The sequence below is a fragment of the Gracilinanus agilis genome, chromosome 1 (assembly GCF_016433145.1).
Source record: "Gracilinanus agilis isolate LMUSP501 chromosome 1, AgileGrace, whole genome shotgun sequence".
Classification (NCBI taxonomy): domain Eukaryota; kingdom Metazoa; phylum Chordata; class Mammalia; order Didelphimorphia; family Didelphidae; genus Gracilinanus; species Gracilinanus agilis.
The window spans coordinates 378,583,921-378,605,331 of NC_058130.1; the positions used below are offsets into that span (position 1 = coordinate 378,583,921).

At 38.4% G+C, this 21,411-nt stretch overlaps 1 protein-coding gene across 2 annotated transcripts in view; it reads left to right on the forward strand.

The window, feature by feature from the left end:
* The first annotated feature begins 5,481 nt into the window (after nucleotides 1-5,481).
* Nucleotides 5,482-21,411, forward strand: part of DAB2 (DAB adaptor protein 2) — a 70,504-nt gene continuing 54,574 nt past the window's right edge. Inside the window, exon 1 of one of the 2 annotated variants that reach the window (XM_044664173.1) lies at nucleotides 5,482-5,681. The gene's annotated coding sequence lies outside the window, so the exon portion shown is untranslated. The remainder of the gene's footprint in view (nucleotides 5,682-21,411) is intronic. The other variant, XM_044664180.1, reaches the window with a different exon arrangement.

A 21,411-nucleotide genomic window follows, 5' to 3' on the forward strand; every position in this document is an offset into this window, starting at 1 on the left:
CTTTAATGCCTTTTGGATTAACAAAACTATTTCCATATCCAAGGTTGAAGAATTTAATAGTTCCAAGGACTTTGGTGGTAAGAATACGATTTTTCTGGTCTTCAGGATCTAAAACTGCTGAGGGAGTGAGGATACAATGCCTATGGAGGCAGTCTTCTTAAGGGATGCTTCTGTGGACAGTGGATACAGTGACCAAATTGTAAACATGGCCAGTAGAATGGGGAAGGGGGTCAGGTGGCTAGTATTCTGGGGGTTCTTGGCCTCAGGATTCTGTGTTTTTCTTCACTGAGGTCTATGTCCAAAATGGTTGTCATGGAAGAAAAAAAAAGTGGTTACCTCTTGCCTCTTCCCCAGAAGTTCTTGCTGCTTCACTGGGAAAGAGAAAAGGTTACATTATCTGATGTATTCTCAGACTCCAATCATTCATTCCGTGTTTTACTGGAAAATTTGTAGCTACCAACAAAGTCTCTTCTCTAGGAGCACAGCCAGCTTACCTTTTTTTTTTTTTTAAATTATTTATTAATATTCATTTTTAACATGGTTACATGATTTAAGCTCCTACTTTCCCCTTCACCCCCCGCTGTCCCCCCACCCATGCCGACGCACATTTCCACTGGTTTTAACATGTGTCCTTGTTCAAGACCTATTTCCAAATTGTTGATATTTGCATTGGTGTGGTAGTTTGAGTCCACATCCCCAATCATGTCCTCCTCAGCCCATGCGTTCAAGCATTTGTTTTTCTTATATGTTTCCTCTCCTGTAGTTCTTCCTCTGAATGTGGGTAGCGTTCTTTACAATAAATCCCTCAAAGCTGTCCCGTGTCATTGCTTTCTACTGGTACAGAAGTCCATTGTATTCAAATTTTACCATAGTATATCAGTCTCTGTGTACAATGTTCTTCTGGCTCTGCTCCTATCGCTCTGCATCAGTTCCTGGAGGTCTTTCCAGTTCACAGGGAATTCCTCCAGTTTATTATTCCTTTGAGCGCAATAGTATTCCATCACCAGCATATCCCACAGTTTGTTCAGCCATTCCCCAATTGAAGGACATACCCTCCTTTTCCAGTTCTTTGCCACCACAAAAAGCGCAGCTATAAATATTTTCTTACAGGTCTGTTTATCTATGATCTCTTTGGGGTACAAACCCAACAATGGTATGGCTGGATCAAAGGGATTCTTTTATAGCCCTTTGAGCATATTTCCAAATTGCCAGTCAGAATGGTTGGATCAGTTCACAACTCCACCAGCAATGCATTAATGTCCCAATTTTGCCACATCCCCTCCAGCATTCATTACTCTCCCCTTCTTTCATTATAGCCAATCTGCTAGGTGTGAGGTGGTACCTCAGAGTTGTTTTGATTTGCATTTCTCTGATTATTAGAGATTTAGAACACTTTCTCATGTGCTTTTTGATACTTTTGATTTCTTTACCTGAAAATTGCCTATTCATGTCTCTTGCCCATTTATCAATTGGGAAATGGCTTCATTTTTTTATACAATTGATTTAACTCCTTGTATATTTGAGTAATTAGAGTCGCCAGCTTACCTTTTGGCAAATTCAAAGAGTAATTTAAAATTCACAAGAAGCTGCAGAATCCAAAGAGGGAGAGATTTTTTGTGAGGGGAAAGAAGAAAAGCACTAGGTTTTTTTAGCAAAAGGGGAAAAAAAACTTAATTATAAAAGAGAAGACACACACATAGTATAACCCACAAATGTAGCACTGCTGTGGAAGCACATTCCAGTAAAATCTTAAAAGATTACTTTAATAATAAACCATGCATTCTTCAGCAAGCCATCCTAGGATTAACCACCCCCTTCCCTCTGCTGGAAGCAGTGTTTTCAGGCCAGGATTGTAGAGGGGGTAGTGTCATGCAAGGACTATACTTTTCAAAGTTTGCACTTAATCTTGACCACCTTCTTTTTCCAAACCTGAATTTCAATGTGGTAAGAAAAGACTGTGGTTTAGATAGAGTTAACATCTGGAAAGGCAACCCCAGAACAAGCAGTGGTGAGATTTTCCAGATGTGAGGAAGATAATTTTAGACCTGCTGAAAAGTGATTTGCCTATTGTGGCAATAGGCAATATTGCACCAAACCAAAAAAAGAGTTAATTTTTTTCCCCCAAAACATGGGCAGGACACTGCATCTCTGCCAAAAGTAATATCAGAGCACTATAGATATAAAAAGATATTCTGAGCTAGATTCCTCCTTGGCCAACTCCTTATATTTCAGTTTTAAAATGCTAAAAAATTCATTTTACATTGTTCAGGTGGGCCAACTGCACAGATGAAGGAATTTTTAATAAAAATCTCTTGATAGCATAGCTTGTTAGAGATTAAGCATGCTGTAATAAAAAAGAGTCATAGGTTTAGTGCCAAAAAAATCTGAACTCAACCCCTTATTACCTTATGTCCTTGAATGAGTCATTTTCATTCTTTCAGCCTCAATTTCCTCATTTGTAAAATGAAAGTTAAGAATATCATGATCACTTCCTAGTTGTATGGGCAAATCACTTAAGCCTGGCCCTTCCCTCTCTTCTGCCACAAAACAGATACTTAGTCTCAATCCTAAGACAGAAGATGGGGATAAAAAAAAAAAATAGATGATTTCTGAAGTCCCTTCCCTCCAGCCATGAATCTTATGGTCCTAAATTATTAAATTCTTCAGGGATTTCTTGCCAGGTCCTTTGTAATCTCTTTGCTAACTTTTTGAAGGAATAGTATTTTAATAAAAAAGTAAAGATGTTGGGTTATTTCTGAGTTTCAAGAAAACATTTCAAATTCAAAGAGCTTCCAGTTATACTATTCTATCTTTTCTGAAATAAAATTATCTTTCCCTTGTTATTTAGAAAAAGTCTTAAAAATGAGTAATAAGTAGTATAAAGTGCTGAACTTTGGATGAGGAGAAACTTAAATTTGGATACCACTTCCACCATGGACAGAGGACTCTTCCCAGAGATTTAGTTTTCTCATTAGTCTTCATTAGATAATATTCTTATCAGATAATATCAATGTCATAATAATATTTGGAGAATTTATTTCACAGGATCATTGTAAGTAGGAAATAAGAAAATATATGCATAAAGCAGCTTACGTAAGCCTAAGTAAACCTTAAGACATTTTTTATAAACGTGTGATTATATATGTGTGTTTGTGTATGCCACACCTACCATCACTAATAATACTACCACTGAAAATATAAAGAATATTTAATAATGCATCCTGAAAGATAACATAATTAAAAAGTCTGCATGTATATTTTAACACTTAATATGGCTGCCTAATCTGAAGTCATTAATAGCAAGTTTGATATTACAAGTGGAAACACTTCTACATTTCTTGCCTTATTTTTGCCTTTTCTCCCCCTCCCCCAAGTGAAAGTTGGGGCCAGCACCAGCAGGTGTAAGGTAAATTACCCACCCAGCTGTGGTCCTCCACCTCATTCCTGACCCTCCCTTCAATGGCTGCACCCTTGCTATTCCAAGCCTGACCTACTTCAGAGAAGAGATTGCCAGTCACACTGAGCTACCCCAAATTACAAAGTGGTTTTATAGTCAGGACTAAGCTGAGACCACAAAACACATATTGCATGTGACTTGAGCCAAAACTGACCCTCCCCCCTTCTCCCCAGTCTTTCTGCAGAGGTGAAATGCACATCTACCGTCCACTAAATTATTTGGTCAATAAAACAAACCAATTCTCTCCTCTTGGCATGATTTCAAATTATCTGATTTACCAAATACTGTCTGAGACTTGGCTTTAATAAAAAACAGAAAGAACAAAGGGAGAAAGGGGAATCTAAAGATATGTTTCTCGTATGGAAAGGCTCTTCGGATAATGATGATCATTTTAAGTAAGTAGTGTCATATTGACATAATTTTATATTGCTTATATAGTAGTCACATTCCAGAGCATAAACTTTAAACACTTTGGGGGGGGGGAGAGGGGAGAAGAGTATAAGGCCTTATAAACAAGATGTATCATTGAATAAAATAATTGGAAAGATTGCACGAAACATTTGAAAATACTATGCAAAGTGACTTGATTTATTCTTCCATACAATTCTAATGATGTGGTTGGTGTATTGCTTTCATATATTATATTTGGATAGAGTACCAGGCTTGGAATCATCTTCCCAAGTTCAAATCTGGCCTCAGACATTTACCAGGTGTGCCATCCTAGGCAAATCAATAAACCCCATTTGCCTCAGTTCCTCATCTATAAAATGAGCTGGAGAAGGTCATGAAGAGTTGGACACCATGGAAAAAAGACAGAATAACAACAAAATAGTAACTTCTATACCAATTTCCCTAAAGTAGAACCATTTTTTCATTCCTGGTATATAACTCCATCTTGGTCATAAGTAATATCTTTTTTTAGCTATATTGCTGTAATCCTTTCTCTAGGATTATTTTCCATAGAGGATTACTCGGCTTCAAAAATCTCAAACACAACCCGGCCTCAGCCACTTCCCAGCTGTGTGACCCTGGGCAAGTCACTTGACCCCCATTGCCCACCCTTACTAATCTTCCACCTATGAGACAATACACCGAAGTACAAGGGTTTAAAAAAAAAAATCTCAAACAAACAACTTCTGTGTGTACTGCAATAGGAAGGATCCGAAGAACTGTTTAAAGAATTGATGCCCCCCCACCCCCATCCATTCGCCAATATTTCATCAAGTGAACAGGAGGACTCATCAGGAGTTTCCCTTGATTTCCTTTAATACATGTAATTTTATATTATACACACATACATACAAACACATAAATTAAACACATTAAAGCTCGACAAATCACCGAATCACTGTTGATACAATGCACATATTATGTTTAGGCTATCAATAAGAGGGAAAATTGTTTGTAAGGATATATGGAGAGGAGGGATGTTTTTGTTATGCCTGAATATATATTATTTTGTGCTTGTGCAAACCACATATATAGAATGGATTCTGTATAAACACATCTGCATAGATAATATTACAAATTCACCAAAATCCTTAATGAGCTCCTTAAGCTCATCTTCTTCGGAAAACGAGATAGAGTCTCTTTCAAAGGGGTAGAGCTTTTTCAAAGGCTTTGATTGTTTCCAATAGGTGCGAAATCCCACTTCCACTAGCTTGGAACCTCAGGATTCAAGAGAGTCTTTTGTTGGATCACCCGGCCCAAGGTGGAGCTGTTGGTGCCACATAGCCCCGAGCTGCAAGGAAGGGATAAAATTTGTGATTGATATTGTCAGCTTTCCTCCACTCCCTACCCCAATCTGAAATATTGCTCTGGGGCCTTTTTACATCAAGCTCCAAATAAAAATCTCACTCTACCAAAAGCTATTCTGCTGGGATTTCCCCTGCCCCCAGCTGAGTCCCAGCGCCGCAGGGAAGGAGATCCTCTGGTGGCTTAGGCTGGAGTTAATAAACAGTTAAGTTTGGAAGACTCAGCAGACACGTTGAGGGGGAGTAACCAAGCTGGAGGAGCAAAAACATCACAGCGCATTCCTGGGGAGTCCTCAGCTGCCAGCATCTGATTAGAACCATATCTCTCCCTGTGAGTGGCTAGCTCCGCTCGGGAGTCTAGCGTACAACTGAGTATTTAACCGGCCCGCGGGGTCGCCTAGTCTGCCCGGCGGAGGGTTTGGGGGTCAGGGAGAAAAGAAATCATGCTCGGAGCCGAAAGGAGCTAGTTTGTGAGTAGTTTTTCCTCTTTTTCCTCGTTTTCCCTCTTACCCTTTCTCTCCGCTTTCACTTCTTGGAGGTCCAGAGCTGGGCTTGGGCTCCTTTTTTTCCGGCCCACTTGGGAGCGCAGGCTATGGACAAGCGAGCAGAGAGCAAGAAGACAGACGACGTGCGGTGGGAGCAGGCGGTCCTGTAGCCTGGCATTGAGACAAGGCTGGTGGTGAATGAACTTACCTTCGGAGCTCGGGCTTAAACTAGGCTGTGCCGAGAGGGAGGGAAGGAAGGAAACTGACACCGAATCCCTGCCTGCCTTTTCCAGGGTAGAGGAAGGCGGAGGTCGGCAGCTTTTAGAAAGCCACTGTTTGTTGGTGGTGGTTTTTCCTCCCTTCCGATAGATGACTGACTAATTAGCTCCCTGAAGTGTTTGTTTTTGCTAGTCCCCTAACAAAAAGAGAGGACCTGGTTTGTGCTGCTCTGGGGCTGCCTCGCTTGGAGTGACAAGTGCGAGGTCTGAACATTCTTGAACTTTGTCTCGCTTTCTCATGCTGCGGCTGTTCCTAAGACAATAGCTGCCTAAGGTACTGGACTGACTTGTTGGAAGGCTTGAAGCAGCCTCGCTGCCGCTGCCGCTGCCGCCGCCGCCGCCACCGTCTCCTCCTCCAGGAGGGATGGCGCTGAGGCTGGTGGGCTTTCTGGGCTGCAAAGGGCAAGTGGAGGGAGGACGGGAAATGGAACAGGGTAAAAAACTATAAACGTAGCGGTTTTCACTGTTCCTTGGCGTTAGATGTCTGTTTTTTTAACAGCCCCACAGGCTATCTCGTGCTTTCTGCCTTCGATTTAGGGTCCAGAACTTTGCTGAGATTATTATTTTTTAATGACTGAACCCCCCAGCTGGAGGGAGGGAATTCTGGCAACCCTTCTAAATTAAAGTGAGGTCCAGAAACTAGCCTCTCTACCCCAATGAATAACTTTAATATGGCAGAAGGATAAGGCAAAGAGTCACTGGGTGGAGAAAGGGGCTTAATTATAAATTTTAAAATATCAATATTGCCTGATGGGGCTTCTTGGCCCCTGCTACTGTGGGGGAAGGGAACAACCAAGAATAGCCTGGACAGAACCTGAAAAATGCTGGAGAAAAAAACATCCCCAAGTATCAGATTAACTGTTTTAAGAAGCTTTTCTTAGACTAAATGACACATAGTATGCTTTTCTTATAGTTTCTCCAACATAAGCTTTCTTGCCCACATTGGAAAGAACATGTGCCAGGTTGGGGTTTTTTTCCCCCCCTTCCTCTTTTAAAATGGAGAGTCAGGGAGGGGAACATATAGAAACCACCAGACAGATTGCTGACACTTGGGATCTAAGACAAGCATCTTACAACAGAAGCCTTGTCCTGACTCCACATTTTTTTGTTCTGGGCTCTGTCACTATTTCTGAAATGGGTTTCAAAAACAATGAGATAAGATTTTATGGAGCTTGAAAATACAGGAGATCTTTGCAGCTTCTTCCTTAAATCCTTTTTGGAAAAGGACAAGGGAGAGGGAATTTGGGGAAAAATAGCATCGACACTCAAGATTAATAAAACAAAACAGGCTAGTCAATCCTCTTCTAAGCAGGCAGGATGAAAAGATTACAATGCAGTTTAATAACATCCCTTTTATGATAGATACTCTTTGTTGATACCCCCTATTAATTCCCCCCCCCCAAAAAAAAAATTCAAGGCTCTTTATCCCAAGTTATATTTGACATCTTTTTCTGAAGTTGTAGATAATTTTTCCAAACCTCTCATTAATCACCTTAATTTCAAGTATGTGTGAGGGGTATGTGTGCATGTGCAGATTAAGTATGTAACCCCACAGCCCCATCTACTCTATAACACCTCATATCTTACAGATATGGGAAGGGGGAAGTGTTACAATGCAAGTTAAATGACTTGTTTAAAATTAAAAGACTTTGATGTTCTAAAATGATTGCTGGACTCAAAACCTATTTTAAGATTTTAAAAAAATCTAAACTTCTCTGTGGTTGCATTCTTCCATCTCCTTTATGAATTTTTGGCTCTGTCCTTTACCTGTATGACCTTGGCTGACTCACTGACTCTTGGACTCCATTTTCCTGGTATATATAATGAGGGAATTGGTCTAGATAACTTACAAATCTATGATTCAGTGACTTGTATCATTCCATTCCTTCACATGCTAGGTGGCTTTTAGGACAATTCCTTGGTCTGAAAGGGATGCTGGTGATTTCTGGGTCTTGCTGACTGGCTAGCTGGCAATGTTATTTATTGGGCTACTAAGTCATTCCTCCCTGTTTATTACCTAGAGATCAAGAGAAGGCAGGAAAACATGTGCTTAGTAGTTTGGAATCTGGCTAGCAATATGTTTTGGTGAGATATGGGCCTCTTCACAAGGCAGTAACTTTTTTATTCCTGTCACTTGATGTTGGTAAACAAATTTAGCACTACTAAACTGCCTGCCCTTCATGGGTTTGGCTTGTGGCTATAATCTCCTCTACTCTAAATCTCAGTCTTTCAGACTTTCCTTATTGTGTTCCTGTTTTGTGGCAAAGCTAAAAAAGTTAAACTATTCAACCATTTGGAGGGAAAAACTCATTTCTGGGACAGTGGTTGGACATTGCCCTTCTGGTCTTTAGAACAAAGATAACCATCTGGAGAGACTTGGAAAACTGAGCTGGTTACTGCAGAAACATGTAGTTTATCCTTCTAAGTAAGCATAAGCAGAATGGCTATATGAAACACCTGAGTTACAGAATGTAGTATTTTAAAGTGCTCTTTAGCTCTGCAGTATGAAATCAAATATTGAACTGATGCCATTGCAATTCCAGAGATGGCAAGAAAGTGTCAATGAGAAACCTAAATTAGCCATGATGGGAGGACTTAGTATACTTTGGATAAATTTGTTGTTTTGTTTTTTTTTTAATTAGTGGATCTATACCCCAAAATAAAACTAATGGATGCATTTAAAACCTGAGAAGTCAATCTGCGTGGCTTGGGGAGGAGATGCCTTTTTGATTCCAAGGTGGCAGAATGGCCATTGGGATTATAGAATCCTAGATTTTTTAGAATTTTTTAGAATTGGAAGAAATTTTAGAATGCTAGATTGAGAGTGGAAGGATGTATGTTCAAATCAAAGCTCAGCCACATACTACCTTTTGTGATTTTATGGAAATTACTATCTTAGTGGGTCTGTTTTCTTTATAAAACAAGGGAATTAGGGATTGGATTAGATGACCCCTACAGGCCGAAGAGTCCCTTCCAGCTCTATTTCTATGATTCTATGAACCCCCTTTTTTAAATATAAGAAGCTAGGATCTAGAGAGGATGACTCGTTCAAAAGCAGGCACCTAGACTATGTGGCAGAGCTGAGAACTGAACCAATGTCATCTAACTCTGAATTCATTACTTTTTCAAATACATCATGCAGTCTCCTGCATCTTAATGGACAAATCTTTTTTTTTTTTTTTAACCCTTGTACTTTGTATTGTACTTGTACTTGTGTATTGTCAAATAGGTGGAAGAGTGGTAAGGGTGGGCAATGGGGGTCAAGTGACCTGCCCAGGGTCACACAGCTGGGAAGTGGCTGAGGCCAGGTTTGAACCTAGGACCTCCTGTCTCTGGGCCTGACTCTCACTCCACTGAGCTACCCAGCTGCCCCCCATTGGACACATCTTAATGAAGTAATAATCACAAGTTAGTGCCTGGGAAATAGGAAAGGGAGTATAATAAAAACAAACTCACTAGAATATGAATGGAGTAGGAAACCAGCACACACACACACAGACACACACACACACCCTACTATGCAAGCAAATAAAAGGCATTCTTGGCAGAATATTCATTTTATTGAGGCTTCATGATTAGGCATCACATATTAAGGAATAATGACAAGCATTCAAACATTCCAAAATAAACTAGGCAAGCAAATTTGTCCTTCCCCAGACAAATTTCTCTCTGCTTGTGGTTCAAAGGACTCTCCATCGTCTAAATGGCCTTTTCTACATGCATTTTGGTAAGCTACTCTTCTCCCCTACACCACACCTACATAACTGCATACAGGGGAGGGGAAAAAGCCTTTCTCCAAAAACCTGCATTGGATGGAAAGAATAAGGAAAGGGAGGGGGACCACCCATATTAATTGGAATGACTAGGCTAGCCATCTGTGAAGTTGCGGGTTGCCTACACAGCAGGGCACATAGCCAAAGATAGCTCCTTTTCATGCATCCCTTTCTGAGCCTTGAAGGAAGCCCGTGACTCCAGAGTCAGAGGGAGTCCGAACAAATCACTTCCTGACCTAAAATGAGAGTGACATTTTTGGCAAGGAGAACTAGAATCTCCCTTCCCTTGTCCAACTTCCCCCCGTCTTTTCCCCCACATCTCCTTTGTTTTATTACTTTTCATGATATTATTCCTTTCTAATAGAAAACCTTTTAACAAATGAGATGGAAAAGATCACCAAGAGACTTCTGGGTCCAAAATTAGAGCTGGCATGGCAGAGAAAGGGCCTTAGGGCTAAGCTCCACTCCCATAATTTGTACAAAGTACTTAATGACTTAAATGTACCTTTATGATTCGCTTTAAAGATACTAGTGCTTAGGGTGAGCAGCTGCGGTATGTGCTTGCATTTTGGAGTTAGGCAACAAGTTAAAGTATATAGAAGACATAAGGAAGCAAAAATCGACAAGAATGAGGGCTGAGCCAAGAGTAACCCCTGGGAGAAGGTGGGAGAGTAACTTCCCAGAAAGTTATGTAGGAGAGATTTTCAAGTTCAGGGAATCTTAGTGATGTGTCCTTAAGAGGCCCCCTCTCATTGGTTAAAACTATTGCATCACACTCAAGCTGGTGAAACTGGATGTGTCACTCTGAAGTAGACGTGTTGCCTCTGTGTTGCTACATGTGATGGCTGAATTGTCCCAAAGCATACAACTAAACACAACCTTGATGCTTTGTCATGTTTCCAACACTGAAATATTTCTCACCTTGCTTCTTTTCCTCTGTGGATCAGCTGTAGAACTTAACTCCTTAACTCCCTTTTAGGGAGAGGACAGCCTAAAAAAAAAAGGGAGCGAATCTTGGTAGGAAAAATGCCAAAAGGTGTGATAGCCCTATATGGGATGAGAACCAAATTGGATGAATTTAGATCATTAAAAAATGATAAGGCAACAAAAAGGGCATTTAAGTGCTAGCTATTTTAACTTATAACCTAAAATAAGACTAACAAACCATAGATTCAGTCAATGACTTTTATCTCCTTTCCCCTTCCCCCTCTCCCTCCACTTCTCCATGATGGCATATCCCTAGCTCTAGGGAAAATGTGTATTACTCATTTCTTAGTATTAGAGGTGCCAGTGCACTATTTCCCCCTTAGGAAGTTTGAAGGTTTTTTTTTTATACAATGTTTTAAGTGGATGAGGTTTTTAGCCTTTTAAAAGGAACAAAAAAAGAAGGTATAAACTAGATCTATGATATCAATTGGCACAGGGAAGTCCATATTATCTGTTCTGCAATTTTTAGTCTTAAAGAGTTGCCTGGGGCACTGTTAAATCCCATAATTTGCCCAGGGTCCCACAGCTAGTTTGTGTCAGGAGTGGTACTGGAATTTAAGTCTTTCTGATCTAGCACTTGGTACACTCATTATCTCTCTCTCAAAAGTTACTGATTTTCCTATGCAGAGACAAAGCTCTTTAAAGATTGAATAACACAGTATTCTTCTCATTTTATAGAAGGGGAAACAAGCCTTAGTTGCATATAACTAGCAAATTTCATACTTCCTGGCCAAGTGCTAATGATCAGGACTTGGGTTAGGGAAGTCATTTATACATATTGAAACCCTGGGAAAAGCACAGATTTTGGATTCAGAGAAATGGGATTCAAATCCTAGCTCTGCCTCTTATTACCTGTTTGACCTACAACAAGTTGTTTAACCCCGTAAGGCTTAACTTCTTCTCACCTATAAAATTAAGTGAGGGGTTGGACAAGATGACCTCTAAATTCCCTCCCAGCTTTAAATCTTAAGATCTATGACCTCAAGTAGAATAGATAACTAAATCATGGTTTCCAATCTACTTTCAAATATGCTTTAGGGGGATAGAAGAGGGTGGAGTTTTTTCTTTTTTGCTTAAAAAAAAAACAACACTTTGTAGTATTATAATAGTCAAAGAATTGAGTTGTGAGGCTAACATTGCTTTCTCCTGCCACTGGCTAGTTTGTGTGTCCTGGGGTAAGCCATTTTGTTCATCCTGTGTCATCAACAAAACTGATAATACTCCTTGTACCTCACTGGGAGACGTGAAAGAAATTTTATGAAGTTATAATACGAATCATAAAGGTAAGTTTTGTTTTGTTTTGTGACTTCTGATTTTTCATATCAATAGAGATAATTACCTAGCAATGGTATTCGGTGTTAAAGAATGGCACATTAGGAAATCTGGACAAGTTGGACTTTTTTAGAGAATAATTAGCCAATCTACATTTTTTATCATGTGCCAGGCACTGTACTAAGGACTGGGAATGCAAGTTGGTCTAACTATTCTATGGAAAGTAGAGGAATATTTCAACCATTTCCAAATCTAAACAAAACAGGTTTCTACAAGAGAATAAAAAAAACAAAAAACAAAAAACACAGCAGCATGCCTGGCATTCCCAATAGACTTTGCATTATTCCCCCCTCACAGAAGCAGCGCATGTTCAAGTCAAAATGGAAAATGTGTCAATTTCATGTTCTATCAATTTTTGTCAATGTTGGAATGGCAGACAAGGCAATTCAGAGTACAGACTGGTTACCTTTCCTGGAATATTTGCTATTCAGTTCAACCAATTCTTCTTAAGTACTTTGTTCAGAGCATTATTCTAGGTTACTAGAGATACACAGTGTAGAAATACAGAAATACAAAGTGTAGAAATCTCATGATCCCTGCCTGCTTGGCACTTACAATCTAGAATTTAATTATTAAGTCAGCTATTTTGTAGGATATTCCCGTTATGAAGTTCATTTTTCTTGTGTGTGGTGCAACCATTTCTTCTGAGTAGTATACTAAAGTGAATTTCTTAGTATTATATAGAGTGATCTGAGTGATCTGAGAACATTGATAACCCTCCCTGTCCCTCCAAAAAATTAAAAACTCAACCCCACCTCAAATTCTTGAACCTCTTTTCACCAAACTTAAAAAGGGAGATAAACCATTCAGACTTAACACTAGACTGTAAACCCCACTGAAGGCAAGTATGTCTTAATCTTTTCCTTTCCCCCAGGATTCAGCACTAGGCTTTGTGGAAATAATAGTTATCAATAATTTTCATGGCTGAATATTAATGACTACAATTGCAATGATTTAGGGAAGAATATGTTTTTTACTTCCTAAATAAGTGAGCAACTTCTATTTTTCAGATGATTTAGGCCAGAGTACTATACTTATCCACTAATCTCATTCTGGTGGCCAACAGCTCCATTTACTTCTCTCCTTGGTCTCATTGTATATTGTGTGTAGCATTTTTATGTCACAGACCCTTTTGGCATTCTGATGAAGCCTATAGACCCCCCAGATAATGTTTTAAAATGAATAAAATATAGAGTATTCCAAAAGAAACCAATTTTTTTTCTGTTGTTATATTGAAGTTCAATGACTAATTCTTAAAAAAAATGTTAAAATGTTTCCAGACCCCAAGATGAGGGCTCCTGATATAAAGACCTTAGAAATGCCTTCCTCTCCTTTATCAAAGCTCCTAAGTAATCTCATTTTAGACAGCATGTCATCCAATTAGATGCTTTCATGCTGTTCTAACAAACTTACTAAAGCAGTCAGTAACTTAAATGTTTTATTGACTCTACTTTTTTAAAAAGTATTTTTCTTTGCTCTACTTTTTAATAAAATCTTAAGAGAAAATAGTCATAACATATAACATAAAAAATGCTGGTTTTTAATTTGTTTTCAGATACCTTGGTCTTATTTGTAATTTGCCCTCATGACAGTGTTAGAAGGCTCTTGCGGCTGGCCCACTACCCAACTGACAGATACATAAGTATTTTGGGCTTTGCCCAAGGAGAAGTCCCACATCAAGGTTTTCACAGCAGTTTAAATCTTCAGACAAGTCCAGAAAGTAATTCCAGCAAACTGTCTCCTTTAAAAGCAACCAGCAAACTTACAATGACAGTAATCTCTCTAAATCCAGGTGTATTGTTAGAAGATGGGTAATTCAGCATATGGTAACCTCAGTTTGGTTTCCTGAGGGTCACTACAGACAGAGGTATTATATCCAAGCTATTGGTTCTGCTAAAAAGCCATAATTGCCCAAATGGTTGTGTTCCTGTATAAAAAGTGCTGCTGAACATAATGTCCAGAGTAACATCTGGAATAGGAAAATTTTCTTGGACTGTAATAATGCTTACATAATGAACTGGCAACTTAATATCTACAAAATTTTCTTCTATAGCCTACTGGTGATCTATACCCATTCAACCAATGTGTGGAATATCTATTGTTCAGAGACACTGTGCCATCAGTGAGAGTAGGTACAAAGAATTTATGTAGGCTGCAATCTGGCAGGAAGTATAACATAACCCAAATCACATACTGTTTTGCTCAAGTGCTACATGAATTATATATATGCCCAAAGTGTTATGTCTTCAGACATATGAACTCACTTCTAGCCAGGATAGTGGTTGTGGCATTTAAATTGGGCCTTAAGAATAGGTTGAAATCATGATATCAGTGATTGAAATAATATTTCAATAGAGGGACATGGCATCAGGAAGTCCTGAGTTCCAGTCTTATCACCAATACTCAATTAGCTGGGTAATTATAGGCAAGTTACTTAAACTTTCTGAGCCCTACTTTCCTCATTTATAGTATGAGGTCCCTGTAAGGGACCAAACCAATGATTTCATTAGTATAAGGAAATTCCAGATGAAGAAAGTCCTTTACCAATGAAATTTAGCACCTTCTTTACAATTTATAATTTCTCAATGCCTTAAGTAACTTGCTAAGATTAGGTGATTTGCCCATCTGTATGGCTCAGAAGTAGAATTTAAACTCTTGGCTTTGTGGTTAGCTCTCTATGTACTTTATGGTTGGAAGAATATATGCAAAGTATTAAAGAAATGTCAGCTTCTTTATTAGGAAGAGAAGATTGTAATTTGAAAATGGCATCAACATAGGAACAAGTAAGAAGAAGCTATAAAGTGTTTAAAGAATGTCTAATAATTTAATTCAGTTAGAATATGAGAAGGGAGGCTGGGATGAATTGGGAAAAGCTTTGAATACCAGTCTGAAGCTCGTACTTAATTTTTGTTACAATCACATTATAATCACTTTTCAGAGAATCCATTCTGGCTTAATGTGATATGCTAGTGTTAATATACCATGAATTGGAATAAATAGAGACTGACAGTTGTATTAGGTTTCATGATAGAAAAACTACCTTAGTATCAAAGACATCAATAGTAAGAGTTCAGCCCAAAATTTATCCCACTCTTTTAAGCCAAGCATTGAGTTAGTTACTGCAAAAGACACATAAATTGTAGATGCTTCTTATAGGATCTTGTTTGAGGCTCTTGAAATAGTTTTTCTTTAAAATGTTTCATCATTTCTTGTAGATTTGAATCAAAATGAAAAGTTAAGGACTATTTTAATGCACATTGGAGATTTCAACTTTACAAGAATGGTATCTACCCAGAAATAGCCAAGTCTTTTTGGATATAACAATTATTTTAAAAAACTACTAGGAAAAGATACAAAAATAATTCCATGATTTTGTATAGACAAATGCTGGTAGAGGCAGGTTAGGAAGTCCAAACATTTCTAACTTAGAAAGACTCATTGAAGAAGGTACAACTTAAGCAGGACGTTGAATGTTTTTGAGTTAGACTTGTAGTAAGAGATAGCATGAAGAAAGGCATGGATCTATGAAGAAATATGTTCAGGGGAGTGGTTGTTCATATATAAATTGGAAGGTATGGTTCCATAATCTGGAGAATTTGGCATTGAGTAGATATCTTATGGGGAACTATAGGTTCTTGAGTTGGGCAATGACATCATAAAATCCAGGGAATTCTTTTCCCCTCAAATTACCTTACATGTAGTATCCCCACCTTCCCCCTGCTCCCTAATAGGATGTAAGCTTACTGGGGGCAAAGACTGTTTCATTTTCTTTATACTATCAGTACCTTACAAATAAATGTCACAAACAAATTGGTATGGCTCCTCATATTAGGAGAAAGCCAACAGCAGGGTATAGTATAGTGTCTCTCTCCCTCACCCAATCTGTTATGGCAATCAAGGCATAAAGTGCTTAAGATATACCAACTCTAATGTCCCAAGGGTTGTTTTTTTAAACTTTCCCTTCCCCACCAGAAAAATTTCCATGACTGTCTACCATCATAAGCAAAATCTCACCGACAAGTATTTGCCTGCCTCTTTGTCATGAGCAGTACAAAGTTGTCCAAGGCAGTCTCTGCCCTCTATGGAGGCTTCCCTTTGGAGAAGACATGGACAGATATTGAAGTTAGGTATCATGAGTGAAGGTAGAACAAAGTATTCTCACTACTCTGGGGAAGAAAAGGTCACTTTGTGACTGATCTGGAATAGTTGGGTTTTGTGGAGAGTAAGAGAAGTCAGGTAACTCTCTTAATTGGGCAAATAGATTGATCAAAAATAGAACCAAGGTAATAAAAGCTCCATCACCTGAGTGTCCTCTAAACCCAATATTATACTCAAGCACAACCAAACATTAGAAATAGATAAAAAATCAGAGATTCTTTTCCTGTACTCCCTAGCTAGGGAAAGACCCATTTGCTTAATATATATCAAAAAGTTGGGACTTGGGGTATGATGGTATACTCAATGTTCCCAACTCTCAAAGTTGTAAGAAAGATTATAGACTATCCTCCTGTTCAGTACAAAGATCCTCTCTAATATCCCTGACAAGTAGTTCAGCCTTTGCTTGAATTCAGTTATCCCTTTCACATTGTGACTTTCCCCATCGGCATAAGAAATTAAATGGGAATTTGGGGGAGTTTTGCAGAAGCTGCAGATGACAAGCAAAGGCCAACAGATGACACAAAATTTAGAAACTCAAACTCAAAAAGTTTAGAAACTCAGAGATACATACTTAACCCAAATTTTACAATAAGGTATTGTAAACACCCATAGAAGAAAAAGAAAGCATTCAGATTTCTTTGATATAAAGGGAGGGCCAAAACTTTTTACGTGGATTTTACAGTTAAGGAAACCGAGGCAAACAGACTAAGTGACTTACCCAAGGTCACACAATTAGTAAATGACTGAGGCCAGATGACTTGAGGCCCGGTATGTCATCTATTAAATCGTCTAGCTGCTTCGAGTGACAAGTTATCATAGGCCTACAGTGACAATCCTTAGTTCTTACAGCTATTATGTAGACTAACATGCTATTATGTAGGCTAACATTCTTTTCCATTTAATTCCCTCAATATGCCCAAGTAGGTAAGTCATAGGTTTAATTTAACATAGATGTTTAATAAATGATCCATAAAGTTAGTCAATAAGCATGTATTAAGCACCTACTGTGTGACAGGCACTGTGCTAAGCTCTGGAGATAGAGAGAAGGGCAAAAGATAGCCCCTGCTATCAAGGATCTCAAAGTCAATGGGGAGAGATATCAAGCAAACAATTATTTACAAACAGGCTCTATACTAGATAAAAAGGGAGAAATTAAAAGAGGGAAGGCATTCTAATGATGAGAGATCAGATAAAACTTCTTGAGGAAGGTGGGAATTGGTATGATAAAAGTGTTATACTCATTCTCTTGAAAGGACAGTTTTGCCTTCGATAATGCTGTAGTTAGATTTAAGTCTAGTTAAATAGCAAAACTCAAAAAGGTAGTCATTGATGATTAATAAGTCTCCAGTGGGGTCTCTATGGGTCATCTGTCCACTGAACCTATCCCTCTATATATATTTTTTTATCAATCTCTTGATTAAAGAGATAGATGGCATGCTTATCAAATTAGCAGATAACAAAACTGAGAGGAATCTTTACTAACCATCTAAATGACAGAATCAGAAAAGATCTCAATAGGATAGAAGCTTTAGGTTGCAACAGTCTATTAAGAAGAATGTCACCAAAGATAACTCTAAAGTCTTGGATCTAAAATAAAATCTATTACACAAGTATAAGGTGATGGAGGTATGATTAGATAGCAGTTCATTTGAAATAAAATGATTTGGAGACTTTAATGGATTGTTAATACCATAGAAATCAATAATGTAAGTAGCATCAAAAAGGCTAATGCAATCAGTCTATGGCTACATTTAGAAAGGAACAGCTTCCAGGAATGAAAAGGTATTAATACTTCTCTACTCTGATTCCTATAGTGAATAGAAAAGTGGATATAGAAAAAGATCTGAGTTCAGATCTTGCCTCAGACTTAATAGCCATGTCACTCTGGGCACATCATTAATAATAGCGCGTACCTCCTAGGGTTGTTATGAGGATCCTATCAGGTCACATATAAAGTGCTCTGTAAATCTTAAAAGTAATATATGCTAGCTATTATCATATTTAACCTCACCCAACTTTAGTTTCCCTATGTGTAAAATGGGGACACCTCCCAGGCTATTGAGGATCAAATGTAAAAATATTTCATAGACTTTAAAGCACTTTGTAAGTTATTATTATTGTTGTTGTTGTTACTTTACGTTGGTCAAATTGGAAAGTATTGTCTTCTGTTCTATGTCCCATAAGTTAGGAAGAATGTTGAGAAGCTAGAAATGTCCAAAGGAAAGTAACTAGGATGGTGAAGGGCCTTAGAGAAAAGACTAAGGAATTTAAGGGGTAGAGGGAGGATAATTACATGTCTTCAAAACTTCCTATCTCGTGGAAGAAGGGATTGGGCGTTATCTGTTTGTTCCCAGCAGGCAGATTCAGTAGTAATGGGTTGAAATTGGAAAGAGTCACATTTCGGCTGCATGTCAGGAGGAAGAAAATTTTTCAGCAGTTAGTTTAAATATAAAAATAGAATGTGCTGCCTCAAGCTTATTTGGAGACTTTCAAGCCAAGCAAAGATTTCTTTTAGGTATGGACTGAACTTGATGTCCCTTCCAACTATAAAACTCTGATTCCATAAATCACTTCGGTATCTTATTAAGTATCTCCTTTGTGCAAGACACCAAAGCTAGACCAGAATACCTTTTGAATTAAGGAAAACAAGTTATTGGGGCTGCATATATATAACACTGCTTTTTTAGGTTGCTACCGTCCTTCAGGGATTGGTCCATTAAGTTAGTAAGGCCTAAAAGTGACCCTTAACATGAGTCTCTTTTGGCATAGCTACTCAGTGGGGAAAAAAGAAGGTCCTGGAACTTTGTCATATGCCTGATGTCTCTAGAACTTATGATAATCAATGTCAATGTTTTCTTACCTCCTAAAAGGATAAAATTGCTAGGAATGGAATGAAAATTCAATTCTCCATGTCAACTGTGTGGGTAGCCTTAAACACAGTACCTTTGTACCTACAAGACAAAATCATTGGCAACACTTGCCAACAAATCACTCTTCATTCTTATCACTAAAGCCAGTGATCCACATAAACTACAGTATTAACTCCTTCCAGCACTCTTCCAGATTACAATAGACTTCCAGAGTTACACTCATTAAATACTGCACTTACAGTCATTAGGGAATGTGAGGGTCTGGAGTGATAATCTTGACCTTCAGGGAGATGACTGAATGCCCATTACCAGATCTTGAGGTTTCCCTTAATTAGTGCCTCTTGGACTGACTTCTTTACTTAGCACTAAAGGAAAGTAGTCTTTACTTGCTTCTGTTCATGAGGATAATCCATAAATCAATGGAAATGTGTATTGCTTTGTTCCCCACCAAATTAGGGATCTTCATATAACAAATGAAAACTTCATTAAGGAACAAGTGGTGAAATTTCCATATTTATAATATCACATACAAGTCTTTATGGTAGGGAACAGAACACTTCAAAATGGAAAGCTTCAGCTTGATCTACACTTTTGGTTTGGGGAGTTTAAGTTCTTAGAAAGCTTTATCTACTTGCCTTCCGCTCTTTTGGTGAATTGTAAGTAACTAGTTAAGCAGTTCTTTCTACTTGCCTTCATTAAGGTTACTTATAATGAGCAACACGCATATGGTTTCCTAATTTATCAGCTCTGGATTTAGGAAAAAAAGATGAACTAGGAGAATGAAATTCTCCAGAGACTGTTTTGTTCATGCCTGCAAACACTTTGGAATAGCTCTTCACTGTAGCATAAACTCTCCCATCCAGCACACCTAAGGGAGTGAGTATAGTGTTGTAATGCAAATTAGCATGATCATTCAAATTCTCTGGCAGCCTCTCTAGGGAACATTAATCACATCACTTTGGTCATTGTGTGCCACCATGTGATATTGGGTTGCCATCTAAGCTTACCTCATGTTAGCAAGGGCTTTGACACTGATCAAATATGCCTTCAAACTCTCAACTAAAATAAAGAAGGAAGGGGCAGCTAGTTGGCTCAGTGGATTGAGAGCCAAGCCTAGAGAAGGAGGTTCTGGATTCAAATTTGGTTTTAAACATTTCCTAGCTCTGTGGCCCTGAGCAAGTCACATAATCCCCCTTGTTGCTCTTCTGCCTTGGAACCAATACTTCGTTTATCAATTTCAAGACAAAAGGCAAATGTTTTTTTTTTTTTAAGTAATTCATTTTTAAAATGAAGATGTTGTCTTTGATAATCTTACATTGTAGAAGAAACAATGTTCCTTTGAATGCTCTGGGTCTCATTGATACTACTTTGATATTTTGTTATAAAAAGGACTGCTTTCACAAAGATCATTCACTTGTGTGTGTGTGGGTACACTTTAATGAAAAAATTTATTTGCTGATATGTTAATTTTCACAACTAATGCAATTCTGTTCACTTCTAATATGGAGGTTACTTAGCACTTTGATTCTAAAGACCTCAAGGTCTAATGAAGATGATCTTGCTTCAAAAATAGATCTAAAATGGAGTCTCCAAATAGGAATCTATCCCTTTTTAGACTGACCAAAAGCAAATGTACTTGTGTCCTTTCTGCCTTTGTGTTTCCTGCATATAACACTTGTCTCTCTTCCCTGCTTGACAACCCCACCATTGCCTACAGGATAAAGATAGAACGAGAGTGACTCTGGGTAATCCAATTCAATTCTCTCATTAGACAGTGACAAGGGTGAGACCTATGGAAGTCCCTTGACTTTTCCAAAATTTGCCACCAGCTTTGGGTGGTGGCAAAGATCAAATTAGAACCTAGAGTCCAAAGTCTTTTCTACTAGTCTTTCTTCTATAATATGACTGCAGTTCAATAAAGGATTTATTAAACACCCATTAGCTGCTAGACATTGTGCCTACAAAGACAAAACTGAAAGCCTTGTCCTCATGAAGCTTGTAGTCTATTGGTGGAAACAACACTATAAAGTTCAAAGCAAAATGAGGGCAATTAGAATTGACTTTCTGTGGGCAGTGGTATTTGAACTGAGCTTTGAGGAACGCAAAGGATTCTGGAAGGGAGTACATCTCATGTTGTTGGTGCAGAGGCACAGGGATCAGCAACTATGCTCTTTCGATTGGCATGTAGAATGTGTGAAGGAGAGGGACACATGATATCCTGGAAGGGGAGGTTTAGAGAGACATCGTGAAAGGTTTTAAAGCTTTAAACAGAAGAGTTGATATTTTATCCTAGAAACAAGGAGTTGCTAGAGCTCTT